At 50.9% G+C, this 12,271-nt stretch overlaps 1 protein-coding gene and 1 non-coding gene across 4 annotated transcripts in view; one reads left to right on the forward strand and one right to left on the reverse strand.

Annotated features, from left to right (window-relative positions):
• Positions 1–12,271, reverse strand: part of MEGF11 (multiple EGF like domains 11) — a 389,787-nt gene that overhangs the window by 37,867 nt on the left and 339,649 nt on the right. The gene's annotated exons all lie outside the window — the stretch shown is intronic.
• On the forward strand, positions 10,794–10,901 carry LOC114905261. Its single transcript, XR_003796122.1, has one exon. It is a non-coding gene; the product is annotated as a U6 spliceosomal RNA (small nuclear RNA).

The raw sequence follows: 12,271 nt of genomic DNA on the forward strand, positions 1-12,271 counted from the left end.
AATTAATTAATTTTTGCTGTGTTGGGTCTTCGTTTCTGTGCGAGGGCTTTCTCTAATTGTGGCAAGCGGGGGCCACTCTTCATCGCGATGCGCGGGCCTCTCACTATCGCGGCCTCTCTTGTTGCGGAGCACAGGCTCCAGACGCGCAGGCTCAGTAGTTGTGGCTCACGGGCCCAGTTGCTCCGCGGCATGTGGGATCTCCCCAGACCAGGGCTCGAACCCGTGTCCCCTGCATTAGCAGGAAGATTCTCAACCACTGCACCACCAGGGAAGCCCCTGAAACTAGTGAGCTTTTGAGAATAACCGCTACGAGGGGTAAGGGAAGCAGGACGGGCAGAGGGAGAAACTGAACTGAGGTGCAGTTGCAACAACGTCCTCAGCTGATCTGCCAGGAAGCTCTGCAGTGGGTTGGTCCTTAGAATTGTCCTGCCAGAGGAAAGGGAGGGAGGGCTTCCATACCCCGGACCAATCCACTGCCCTGGGGAAGGGGTCATGACTTCAGGGGAATCCATGCTCTTTGACTGAAGGCAATTTCTGCAGAGGGACTCAGCTGGGAGCCACTAAGTTTCCTGCAGCTAGAAGGAAGGGGTACCTCCATCCATCCTGAACTGTGAATCTGGGTGACACCCTACAGGATCCACTATACCAGGCCTCCTTGGGTGGGCTATCAGCTCCAGTAAGGAGTTCAGAGTGAGGACAAGTCACAGAGCCACCAGGAATGGGAACTTGAGAGGCATTCAGGGGTGGGAGCATTTAATCAGAGAAAGTGGGGTAAAGGCTATCCAGGTGGGAAGAGTGTGGACAAGAGTACAGAGGAATATGAGAGTTGGGAATGTTCTAGGGGTAGCAGGAGGGGGAGTTTGTGTAGGAAGGGGCAAGGGAGATATTTAAAAGAGGTGTTGGTAGCCTTGAATGCCAGGGAAGTAAGTTGGGGCTCTCTTCTCAGAGTACCCAGGATGTGCCTTCCCCACCCAGGAACCCACGCTGGGGCTGTCTATATGGTCACTGGATGTTGAATTCCCACTGTCTCCCGCTAGGGACCATCTCCAGCCAGCTTCTCAGGTCTTGCTCTGAGGTTTACTACAGGAATGCTGACGCATGGGGCAGGATACCAGAGCTTGCCTGGGCCCCACTAGCTGTGTGACACTGGACAGATTACTGCCCCTCTCTGAGCCTCACTTCCAGCATCTGTGAAATGAAAGCCTTGAAGCAGGGGAGCCCGGGCAACTGGCCTCACCCCCATTTAGGTCACAGAGAGACCTTATTATGGCCCTTGGTGAAGAGGCTCTTCTCTAGCCCTTGTCTCCTGTCCCACCTGCACAGGCTGGGTCAGGGAGGAGGGTCTGGGAACTGCAGAGTCCTGTACCAGAAGGTTCCATGGTTCCCACTCTTTCCCCTGCCAGTCCTTGGCAGACCCTGACCAGCTGGAATCTGTTAGCGCTCCCATTACCCAGAAAATTCTAACTTCTCCAGGACTATAAATAGCCCAAAAGAATATGTTTAAGCTCTGAGGGCCTTGGCCGGGGTGCAAATTGCGTGCTCAGTTTATGATTTTCTCTGTGTGAGTTTACTTTAAGAGGAAGGGTTTTCTCTCCTGGCATCCTCATTAGTGTCTCCAACCCCGGTCCTCCTAGGAGGCCTCAAGGGGCCTGTGAGTCCAACTGTGGGTCTGCTGGTGGGGCTCAGAGAGGACTGACCACCCTGCCCTGCTCTAGGGGGCAAGATGCAGAGCACCCACCTCAAGATATCTGCTCTCCAGAAGGCTGCACCAGGGCTCATTTTCTCCCAGTGTAGCCTGTGCGTGGATATGGACAGTCAGCTTGGCCTTACAACAGCCCTGGGAAGCCCCCAGGCGACAGGACTTTAGCTTCCCAGAGAAAGAAGTAGAGACAGAGAGGGGCAGGGACTTATCCAGGGCCCCATGGTGTATCAGTGAGGGCAAAGGAGAAAGAACCAGATCTTTCCAGAAAGGTGGCAGAGCCCAGTGGTTAGAGAATGGAGTCTAGTGCCATCCTGCCTCCACTACTTATTCACCGTATGGCCTTGCACAATTTACTAAACCCCTTGGGGACTCAGTTCCTCCATCTGTAATATGGGAACAATAATGCCCCTACTACATAGGACTGTTCAGAGGATTAAATTAGTTATAGCTGAAGCAGAGAGAACAGTTCTGGCAGGTAGAAAGCACTATAAGAGCTATTATTACTACAAAGAAATAGTATCTCTTACGAAAAGAATACACAAGACCCTCAAAGGTTTCAGCAGAAGGCATCTCTGGAGGAGGGATCCATCTCTCACTTGATGAACAAAGGCCGGGCCCTGTGCAGGAGGGGAGGGCTGGCGTTCACATGGGGCACGTGACCTCACGTCCCCAGGTTCACCCTCCTGCCACCTCCTCCAGGCTGTCTCCCTGGTTCCCCTCGTCACAGCTGAACAGGCCAGACTTTTCCCATGGTTTTGGGGGATGGAAGATGACCACTCACTGAGGGGCTACCATGTGCCAAGAGCTGTGTGTTCCAAACACTTTCCATTTGTTAGCTCCTGATGGCAAAAAATCCAGATGGGGAAGCAGGCAGCTTCTAAAGGATACAGTTCTGCCCTGAAGGCCCAGTACACCTCCCCCTCGTCCAGCTCGCTGTCCTGACCCGACCAGGTTCAAACCCCTCAGTAAGCACAAGTACTAACAGTGAAACTTTCTGTCAAATTCCCTACCTTCTGGCCTCTGATCTGCGGGTCTGTGTGTGTCGCTGATTGGCTGTCTCTGGTGATGGACATGCACAGCAAGACAATAATCAGCCTAACTTCTCAGGTTTAGACTTACAGCTCCGCCCACCTCAAGGTGTCCCCTGGCCAAGGTCTGGCGATTCCCAGGGTGCCCGTGTGCCAAGCCCCCCATGTGGCCATTCTCTCACCCACACATCTCCCCAGTTTGGTGCACCACGAACGGGCCTTAATCACGATGGCCTGTGTAGCATCTGAGCCTACAGGGGTATTTATGTCTACACTTGCTTAGGCAGTCAGTGTACACACCTGTGAGTCTCTGTGTCTGTGTGTGTCTCTGGGGGCACCTGTTTATCCATCTGTATGGATTTGGGTATAAATTTGTGACTCCTTCCTCGTCCTCGTCCTTCCCTCCTGCTCTGTTTCCTCCCCAGACTACCTGTCCTGCCCTGGTGGGAACTGGGCGCACCAACAGCCACCACCATCCTAGCACCGTGGGGCTCCGGGTTAGCTCACATGCCTGCCTCCGCCCTGCGCTGTCAGCTGAGGGAGCCAGGGATCTGATTTTATTCATGTCTAGATTCTCAGGGCTTAGGACCCTGCTGGTGCATAGATGGGCCCTCGATAAATGTTGTTTAATTGAAATGAGATGCTTGTGTGTACATGCTGGCTTCTACCATGGATAGGACCAAAAGGACTGGGCACCTTCCGTATGCTTTCTCTCTCATGCCAGGCAATTCACCAAATGTTTGCTGAGTGGGGGCCAACTCTGAGCCAGCCCTGGGAGTGGGCTCCAGGGACACACAGGAGCCTGTGACCCGCTCCAAGGCAATGGCCACGCAGGGACACTCATGCTTGCATCTAGATGTGTTTATTTGTCCACTTATTTACTGTCTCCCCAAGTTAGACTAGAAACTTCATGAGAACAGGGACCTTATCTGTCTTGGTTACCCCAGTATCCCTAACTCAGTACCTGGCACAGAACAGAAGTATTCTATGAATACTCTTGGACAAATGAGTGAGGGGCCCTGGTGGCCGGGGGTTCTGTGGCTCCCATCACACACAGGAAGCAGAATATTGTCTGGTCTAAGGAAGAGTCCCATGCTACCACACCAACTCTGAGCCTCCCTGGGGGCTCTTGTGCAAAGCGAAAGCCAGGCCAGATCCTGGTCTATGGTTCCATGCCCCATCCTGCCACCTCCTACCCAAACCCTGCCCGGCCAGGCTGAGGGTCAGAAGTACAGCCAGAAAATTACCCTGTTGGCCTCGAGTGCATCCACTCTGGAAGACAAGACCTTCCAAGCTGAATAGGATCTCAGAGATGATCAAATTCATTGCCTTCATGAGAAGGAGACCGAAAGTCAGAGTGAGCCCATGAGGCAGAACTGGGACTTATCTACCCTCTTCCCCCCAGTCCAGTGCCTGGCCCAGACCAGCCTTGAATCCACATCTGTTGAGTTTTTCAGATTCTGGAAAAAAGGACAGGATGAGAACCCAGGGAAGTTGGGGAGTCTGTATTTGGCATCTCACGTGTTTCAGATAGCCTAGCACCTCTGCTCACTCCCTCAATTAAGGCCCTTTATTGAAGCTGTTCCCCAAGATCTCCATCCAGAATTCCTACACACCTTGCTGCTGGAAAACAGCTTTCTCTTCTGACTGACTGATGTTCATACTAGGTAACATACAGGCCTTGGTTTCCTTATCAATTATATGTGGCTGTTGAAATCAATCAGTCTCCCCAACTTTTCACCACCAAGAGCCCTTGTTGGTATCCTCCCTCTACAAAGCTCTCTCAGTTTGAGAGACACTGCTGTCACTGTGTGCTGGTGTCTAAACAGGTGCAATTTGGCCAGTGACCACATGCCATGTGATGCAGGTGGCAGCATCCTATCCACCAACCATGACCTAGAAATTCCTATGATATCACCTATAACCAATCAGGGCTTCTGATTAGCTCACGCTAACCTGGGAGATCACATAGAGTTAAGTTAATTCTAATTAACAGCAGAAGAAAAACCGTGGTGTTTTAGTGAGCTTTGTCACAGGTAATGGGAGACTGCCTGTAGGCTTTGTGAAATGTTCAAAACCACTCCTGGCAACCTACTGCAGCCTCTGCACGTGTCTAGCTGGGAACCACTGGCTGGATCATGTCTAAGGACCTTTTAGCTCTCTCTGAGCATCTTCTTGCATGCAGCAGGGGTCTTAACCTGAAGGAGTGAGGAGTGGTGGGAATGCAGGGCTGGGGTGGGGAGCCCTCCTGGAATCTAAAAGTCACACCATCTGGGTGGCCACCTATTCTGCTAATGTGTGGCCTGGGACTGGTCACATACCCGTTCCTATCAGTGGGGGGACAGCTCCTTGTGCCAGAGCTGGAAAGGATGTTGGGAATCACTTGGTCCGGCTACCTTGTTTTACACGTGAGGAAACTGAGGCCAAGAGAGGGAAAGTGACTTGCCCAAGGTCACACAGCCAATGCTAGGCAGAGATGGGTTTGGAACTCGAATCTTCTGGCTCCCATTTCAGCAGAGGATGCTAAGATCCCAGATGTGGTGAAACTCTGGGATAGCCTACGCTGCCCCTGCTCACTCACATCGACAGCACGCTCACCACCTAAGCGCAGAGCATCCAGAGGACATGGCCCTGACCTTGAGGAAGGGCCACCGGCCAGGCCCAGACACTTTGGCCCTTTCTCAGCACCTGGCAGTTGATATCTGGGTGTTTTTATATTGCTATCTATCCCCATTACACTTGCATAGCCTGCCCCCCTCCTCCAGCCCAGGAAAGGGAGCCCTCCACTTCCCACAGGGGCAGGTCCCCGAGGTTCCAGCTTCTGCGGAGGGAAGCCTGCCAGTCCTGCTCAGTGTCTCCATTCTGTGAATAGAGGATGGATGTGAACTCCTCCTCCCATCCAAAGGCCTGCTAATTATAGATGCAGCATAGGCTGTTAACATTTTGAACTTGATTTGAAAGAGCTACTGGCAGAACCCCTGGAGCTGGTCTCACTAAAGAGATGCAAATCTCCCCTCCACCTGCCTTCTTTTTTGTTTTTTTGTTTTTTTTTGCGGTACGCGGGCCTCTCACTGTCGTGGCCTCTCCCGTTGCGGAGCACAGGCTCCGGATGCGCAGGCTCAGCGGCCATGGCTCACGGGCGCAGCCGCTCCGCGACATGTGGGATCTTCCCAGACCGGGGCATGAACCCATGTCCCCTGCATCGGCAGGCGGACTCTCAACCACTGCGCCACCAAGGAAGCCCTCCACCTGCCTTCTTGTACAATGTGGCAACACAGGCCCAGACCCCGGTGGGTAGTGAGTTATATGTACTATTAAATTTGTTTCAAATGTTGTTTATTGCATATTCTCCCCTGCAATATGCTGCTTTGTAGTTTGGCCCTGTTTGGGAAAATTAATCAACAGCTGGGTTCCTTGTGTTGATCATCCATTTTCCTTGCAATGGGCAGGAGATTAATGAGTATTTTTTGGAGTGAAAGAGGAGGAGGATGGAAAGTGGTTGACCCTCCCTCACACAAAAGGGGTAGGCAATTGTGCAAGTTTGTCTCAGGGTTCCCTTAAATATGTTCTGTGGGTAGAAGGCAGTGTAAATGGAGTGGACTGTGTTCTTTAGATCCAGGCTGAGGTAGTGGGCAGGCTCAGCAGGCCCGTGGGAACTCAGCAGAAAGGACTCTGGGACAGACAACCAGGGAAGTCGGCCTGGCCCCCATGTCTTCTTGCTGGAGGAGTAGGGATGGCTTAGGCAAGAAAGGGCCCTGGACCTGGGGTCACAGTACATGGGTTTAAGTGAGGCAAAGGTACTGGCTCACGGTGACCTGACTTCATTCGTTCACCCATTCAATCCACAAACGCCTGTTGAGCATCTACCATAGGCCAGGTGCCGTGACAGGCCCTGGCCTCACTCACCATCACGCTAGACTAGGTGTGACCTAAGGTCCCCTTCAGCTCCTATATTCTTTAACTTTCCCCTGCCCTTCCACTTCCAGAGCAGGTTTCCCTGTTCCTTTGTGACACGTTACACAATTGTGATGAATTAAAACAAAATCAGCTCTCATTCACTAGACTGTAAGTTCCATGAGGGTAAGGACTGGGTCTCTTTTCCTCAGCCCTATGGACCTGGCCCTAGCATGGTGCCTCCACCACAGTCAGTGCTCAGTGCCTATGGGTCGAATTAATTCAGTCATTCAGGGAATTTTTTTGAAACACTAGTATGTGTCTGACACTGTGGTAGGCCAGGGGATACTCCGTGAGCGGAACAGAGCTTGTCCCTACTCTCATGGAGTTGACCCTCCAGTGGCGGGAGCGGGGTGAGGCACAAGATGAGGCTGTGGCACGAAAGGGCTCAGGCTAGGCCTCTCCCTACTTCCAGATGTTCTGCAGTGGCCTCCCCAGTCCTCTGGTGGCTCCTCTTCCCCTCTTCTCCCGTGCTATGCCTAGAGTTTCAGGGCCACCAACGCGAGCTGATTTAGGTGCCCAATGGCACTTCAATGCCAGAAGCACACATGTGGAATGTGCTTCACTGTTTACAGAGCCCCTTGTCAGGCAAGCGTCTGCTCTTTGCCAAGCAGGGAGCCAGCCCTGGGCTGCTACATTCCCCCTGCCTACCCGTCTTGGTCACCGCCACTCCCAGCTCTGAGGGCTTAGGCAGTGGGAGCCTCATTTGTGATTTCCCAGGGAGAAAGAGTGACACGCGGTCCATGAGGCGAAGAGAGAACAGCTTGGACTGCACGCCAGCCACAGAGGCCTTTCCAATGCAGAGCAGACCTCACTGGACCTAATTAGTGTGTCACTGATAAAGCAGCAACTGACAGTGGATGCATGTTGGGGAAGAGAAACTCTGCATAAGGCATGAGGAACAGAGGGCCAGAGAGATGAGAGGGAGAGAGGGACGGAGGCCACTTGTCACATCCATCCCCATCCCTGCTTCCCTTTGCCAAGGGGGTAATGCTCAGGGCCTGTGCGGCTGACTCATTCTGCCTGGCTCCCCTGGAGGACAGGTGGAGAAGGGCTGAAGGTTAGGCCTGGAAACCCTAAGTCTGTCCAACATGAGTAGGCTGTCAGTGACCTGAGGCTGTGCACTGCACAACTCTAGAGGTGCCACTCATATGGCAGTCACTACAGCTTCTGTATATATTCCATCAGTTTTTTTGGCAGATGTCAGTAGAATGTCTTGAGAAAGGGGTGTTTTTTCCTAATTTGCACAAATATGCTATATAAATTTGACCCCTCAAGAGGTCTCCCTAGAGGAGCTCAGACACCTCCTAATAGTTCCCAAACAGATACCAAGACATTTCAGGAAGACCTGAGACACAGTGAATGTGGCCAAAAAAGGACATTTGGGATCAAGTTCAGGACTTGTTCACTTAGCTGGTAAACTAAGCTGGTAAACCAAGCTGGGGTCCTCCTGGAGACTTCGATGGTAAAACCAAGTTTCTTTTCTCCTCTGTGTTGCTGCCCTTGTCCCATCTGTAGCCCCTTTCTCTTCTCCAACCATTCCCTCCCCTGAGAGCCTCTCCTGAGCTCCAAGAAGGCATCACAGGCTAATAAGGGCTTATTGAACACTCTTGAGAGGTATCTGTATCTTATCAGGAGGCTCTCAAGTCTAAACTCCCTGGAAATGTTCTTGCATGCTGGGTACATGCATAGTGGGCAGTCCCTGGAGAAGGGGGAGCAGGTGTGGGCAAGACTCTGGTCCTTACTGTTGTCCACGCCCCTTCACCCCAACAGACAGGGCTGACCCTTGGCTTAGGACAGACTGACCCATCCCCAGTGCTGGAGATAGGAGGAAGGAGACTCAGACTTTTAACTGCCCCCTTGGTGCTAGCCTGTGCCCGGCACTTTTTGTTCCTTGTCTCCTTTTGTTCTTATAACAGCCCTGCAGGGAAGGAATGACTTATCTAGAGAGAGAACCATCCTGGAGAGAGGCCAAAGCGAGGCTGGAGGGGTCAACTTGCCCTGAGTCACACTGTGGGAAAGGGGCCAACCGACTCCACAGTCCACTCTTTCCTCTAGACCTGGCTGCCTTGACTGCAGACAGGGCAGCAGTGACAGGGACCCCAATGTCCTGAGCACCTAATATATACCAGGCCCTGTAGTCAGTGCTTTTCTACACATTTGATGTTAAATATATGCTGACAGTGGAGGCGGGAATGGCTGATAGGGGTTTTTGGAGGGAACTCTTAGGGGGCATTTGTATCTTATGTTACGAGGCTCCTGAAGTCCAAAGGCCTTTAAGGCTTGAAAGAATAAAGCTAATGTGGAATAACAGGTAGTGGGAGCGAGTGTTAGACTGGGGATTGTGCCAACATCCATCAAATACTGTACATCCTCTGGAAGAGAGAAAGCTGGTTACACTGATGGTGATGGTGATGGTGACGCTGCTGGCGCTAATGATGCCTGGGGATGCTCGCAACACCGCACACACAGGCCGGCCTCAGCTCTCAGTTAAGAGAAGGGAGCTTCCTGTGACAGCTTCACTCTCCCGCTTCTGCTCCCCCAGCACTGAGCCCTGTCAAGTGCTCTGGCAGCTCCTGAGTACCTGGGAGGTGGGGATGATTGTGGCCACAGAGGATCAGGACATCTCTCGCAGGCCTTCTGGATCCTACTCCCTTAGCAGACAGAACGAGGCTTCCCTGCAAAGCCTGGGCTGGAAGCTTCGGGACTTTCTGGGCAAACACTGACAGCATATGGCCTCAATCACTCTGCATTAGGTTTCATGATTTCCCTAGTGGTTTTAAAAAGTGCCGAAGAACAGTGGCTCTAAAGTGCTGGGAAATCCCACACTGGGAGGGTCTTCACGAGCATTTAGAGGAGTGTGAGGGTAGAACATGGAGGGGGCGGCAGCTCAAGATGAGACTGGAGCATGGGAAGGGTGCAGGTGGGCCGCCTCCCTACTTCCGGATGTTCTGCAGGCTGTTTTTGGTGAGCCTGTGTGTGTGTGTGCAAGGAGTGGTACCCACCCCTGATGGATGTCATGTGAGTAATACACGTGGGCCCTATGTATACCAGATGTACAAATGTTTTGCCTGCGTGGAAGAGCAGGTTAGGGATAGGATTTTGGCTTTTGCTGTCCCAGTGTCTTGGTTTGAATGGTAGCTTATAGGCCACCCCCGACCCCCGCCAGCCCACTGCCCCATGCACGGTCTATGCAGCGTATGACTTTGGTGTGAGTGTGTCAGTGGTGTGACAGCTGTGGGGTAAGCTTAGCATCTGCATGTCAGACATTGGGCTGATCCTGGTCACAGAGCCTCAAGGGGGGATTTGACCACAGTGGCTGTGCGCGTGGCGTGCATGGCAAGGACACGCTGGGTCCACTTTGTGGGGTTGGATATATGGGGTGTGTGTGTGTACTGCAGAACCCAGCTCCTCTGGGGTGGTGGCTGGGAGGTGTGGGCCCAGGGCGGTGGCCTGCAGAGCCAGAGGCTGACTATGTTGACAGTGATAATGTCCCAAGTGCGAACCAGATTGTGGGGGACAGAGGGCCCTGCAGGGGCTGATGGGGGCTGTTTACTAGAGTCCGAGCAAAATGTGGCACATTCATGACTTAGGGGACACTTCTAAAGGACCTGGGAATTTGTTCAGTGAGATTTACTGATCATTCTCTGTGCAGGCCCGGGAGTGGACTGGGGTTAGGAGGCTGGCAGGATGGGGAAAAGGGACAAATCAGAAAGACCTGCCCTCCAGCAGCTTTCTGTCTAGTAGGACAGAATCATCCACAGTGTTCCACCAGAGTGGGTGTGCAGTGTCCTATGGATAGGTTGTGTCCCATAGGAAGAAAGCAAGTAGGCTTTATGAGGAGATGGCAACTGAGCTGATCCTGTATGGATGCACAGGCAGAATTTGGCCAGGAGGATAGAGAGCAAGGACATTCCAGGGAAAGGACAGACTGAACAAAGGTAAAGAGGAGACACTGTACATGGGAGGGTGGGTGTGTCTCCAGGTTAAGGCAATCCATTTGGATTTTCCAGAGCACCACGGCTGAAGGGTAGCAGTGGGACAGGAGCCTGAAGGTCAGACTGGCCCAGCCAGGAAGGCTTCAAACTTTACCCTAAAGACAAAGGCAGGTGCTTGCTTCAGGTAGCACACATACTAAAACTGGAATGATACAGAGAGGATTAGCATAGCCCCTCTGCAAGGAGGACACGCAAATTCGTGAAGTGTTCCATACTTTTCTATATACAGAAAGCCCTAAAGACTCCACACAAAAACTCCTAGAACTGATAAATGAATTTAGCAAGGTAGCAGGATACAAGTTTAACATACAGAAATTGGTTGCATTTCTCTACACTAACTATGAAATATCAGGAAGGGAATGTAAACTAACAATCCCTTTTAAAATCACATCAAAAAATAAAATACTTAGGAATAAACTTCACTAGGAGGTGAAAGACATATGCTGAGAACTACAAAACATAAGGAAATAAAGGAAATTGAAGATGATTCAAAGAAATGGAAATGTTCTTGGATTGGAAGAATTAATATTGTTAAAATGGCCATACTACCCCAAGCAGTCTACAGATTTAATGCGACCCCTATCAAAATACCCATTACACTTTTTACAGAACTAGAACAAATAATTCTAAAATTTATATGGAACCATAAAAGACACAGAATTGCCAAAGCAATCTTGAGGAAAAAAGCAAAGCAGGCGGCTTAACCCTCCCAGACTATGGACAATACTACAAAGTTACAGTAATCAAAACAGTGTGGTATTGGCACAAAAACAGACATATGGCTCAATGGAATAGAATACAGAGCCCAGAAATAAACCCATACACCTATGGACAATAAATCTTTGACAAAGGAGGCAAGAATATACAATGAGGACAATGGACAACCACATGTAAATCAATGAAATTAGAACACACCCTCACACCATACATAAAAATAAACTCAAAATGGCTTAAAGACTTAAATATAAGACATCATAAAACTCCTAGAAGAGAACATAGGCAAAACACTCTCTGACATAAATTGTACAAATGTTTTCTTAGGTCAGTCTCCCAAGGCAATAGAAATAAAAGCAGAAATAAACAAATGGGACCTCATTGAGCTTATAAGCTTTTGCATAGCAAAGGAAACTATAACAAAACAAAAAGACAACCTACGGACTTGGAGAAAATATTTGCAAATGATGCAACTGACAGGGCTTAATTTCCAAAACATACAAACAGCTAATACAATTCAATAACAACAAAAACAACAAAAACCAACCCAATCAAAAAATGGGCAGAAGACCTAAACAGACATTTCTCCAAAGATGGCCAATAGGCACATGAAAAGATGATCATCATTGCTAATTATTAGAGAAATGCAAATCAAAACTACAGTGAGGTACTACCCCACACTGGTCAGAATGGCCATCATTAAAAAGTCTACAAATAGGGCTTCCCTGGTGGTGCAGTGGTTGAGAGTCCGCCTGCCAATGCAGGGGACACGGGTTTGTGCCCCGGTCCGGGAAGATCCCACATGCCATGGAGCAGCTGGGCCCGTAAGCCATGGCCACTGAGTCTGCACGTCCGGAGCCTGTGCTCCGCAACGG

Source organism: Monodon monoceros, unplaced genomic scaffold, assembly GCF_005190385.1.
Source record: "Monodon monoceros isolate NGI ecotype Baffin Bay Population unplaced genomic scaffold, NGI_Narwhal_1 Super_Scaffold_21, whole genome shotgun sequence".
In the NCBI taxonomy this organism is placed as follows: Eukaryota; Metazoa; Chordata; class Mammalia; order Artiodactyla; family Monodontidae; genus Monodon; species Monodon monoceros.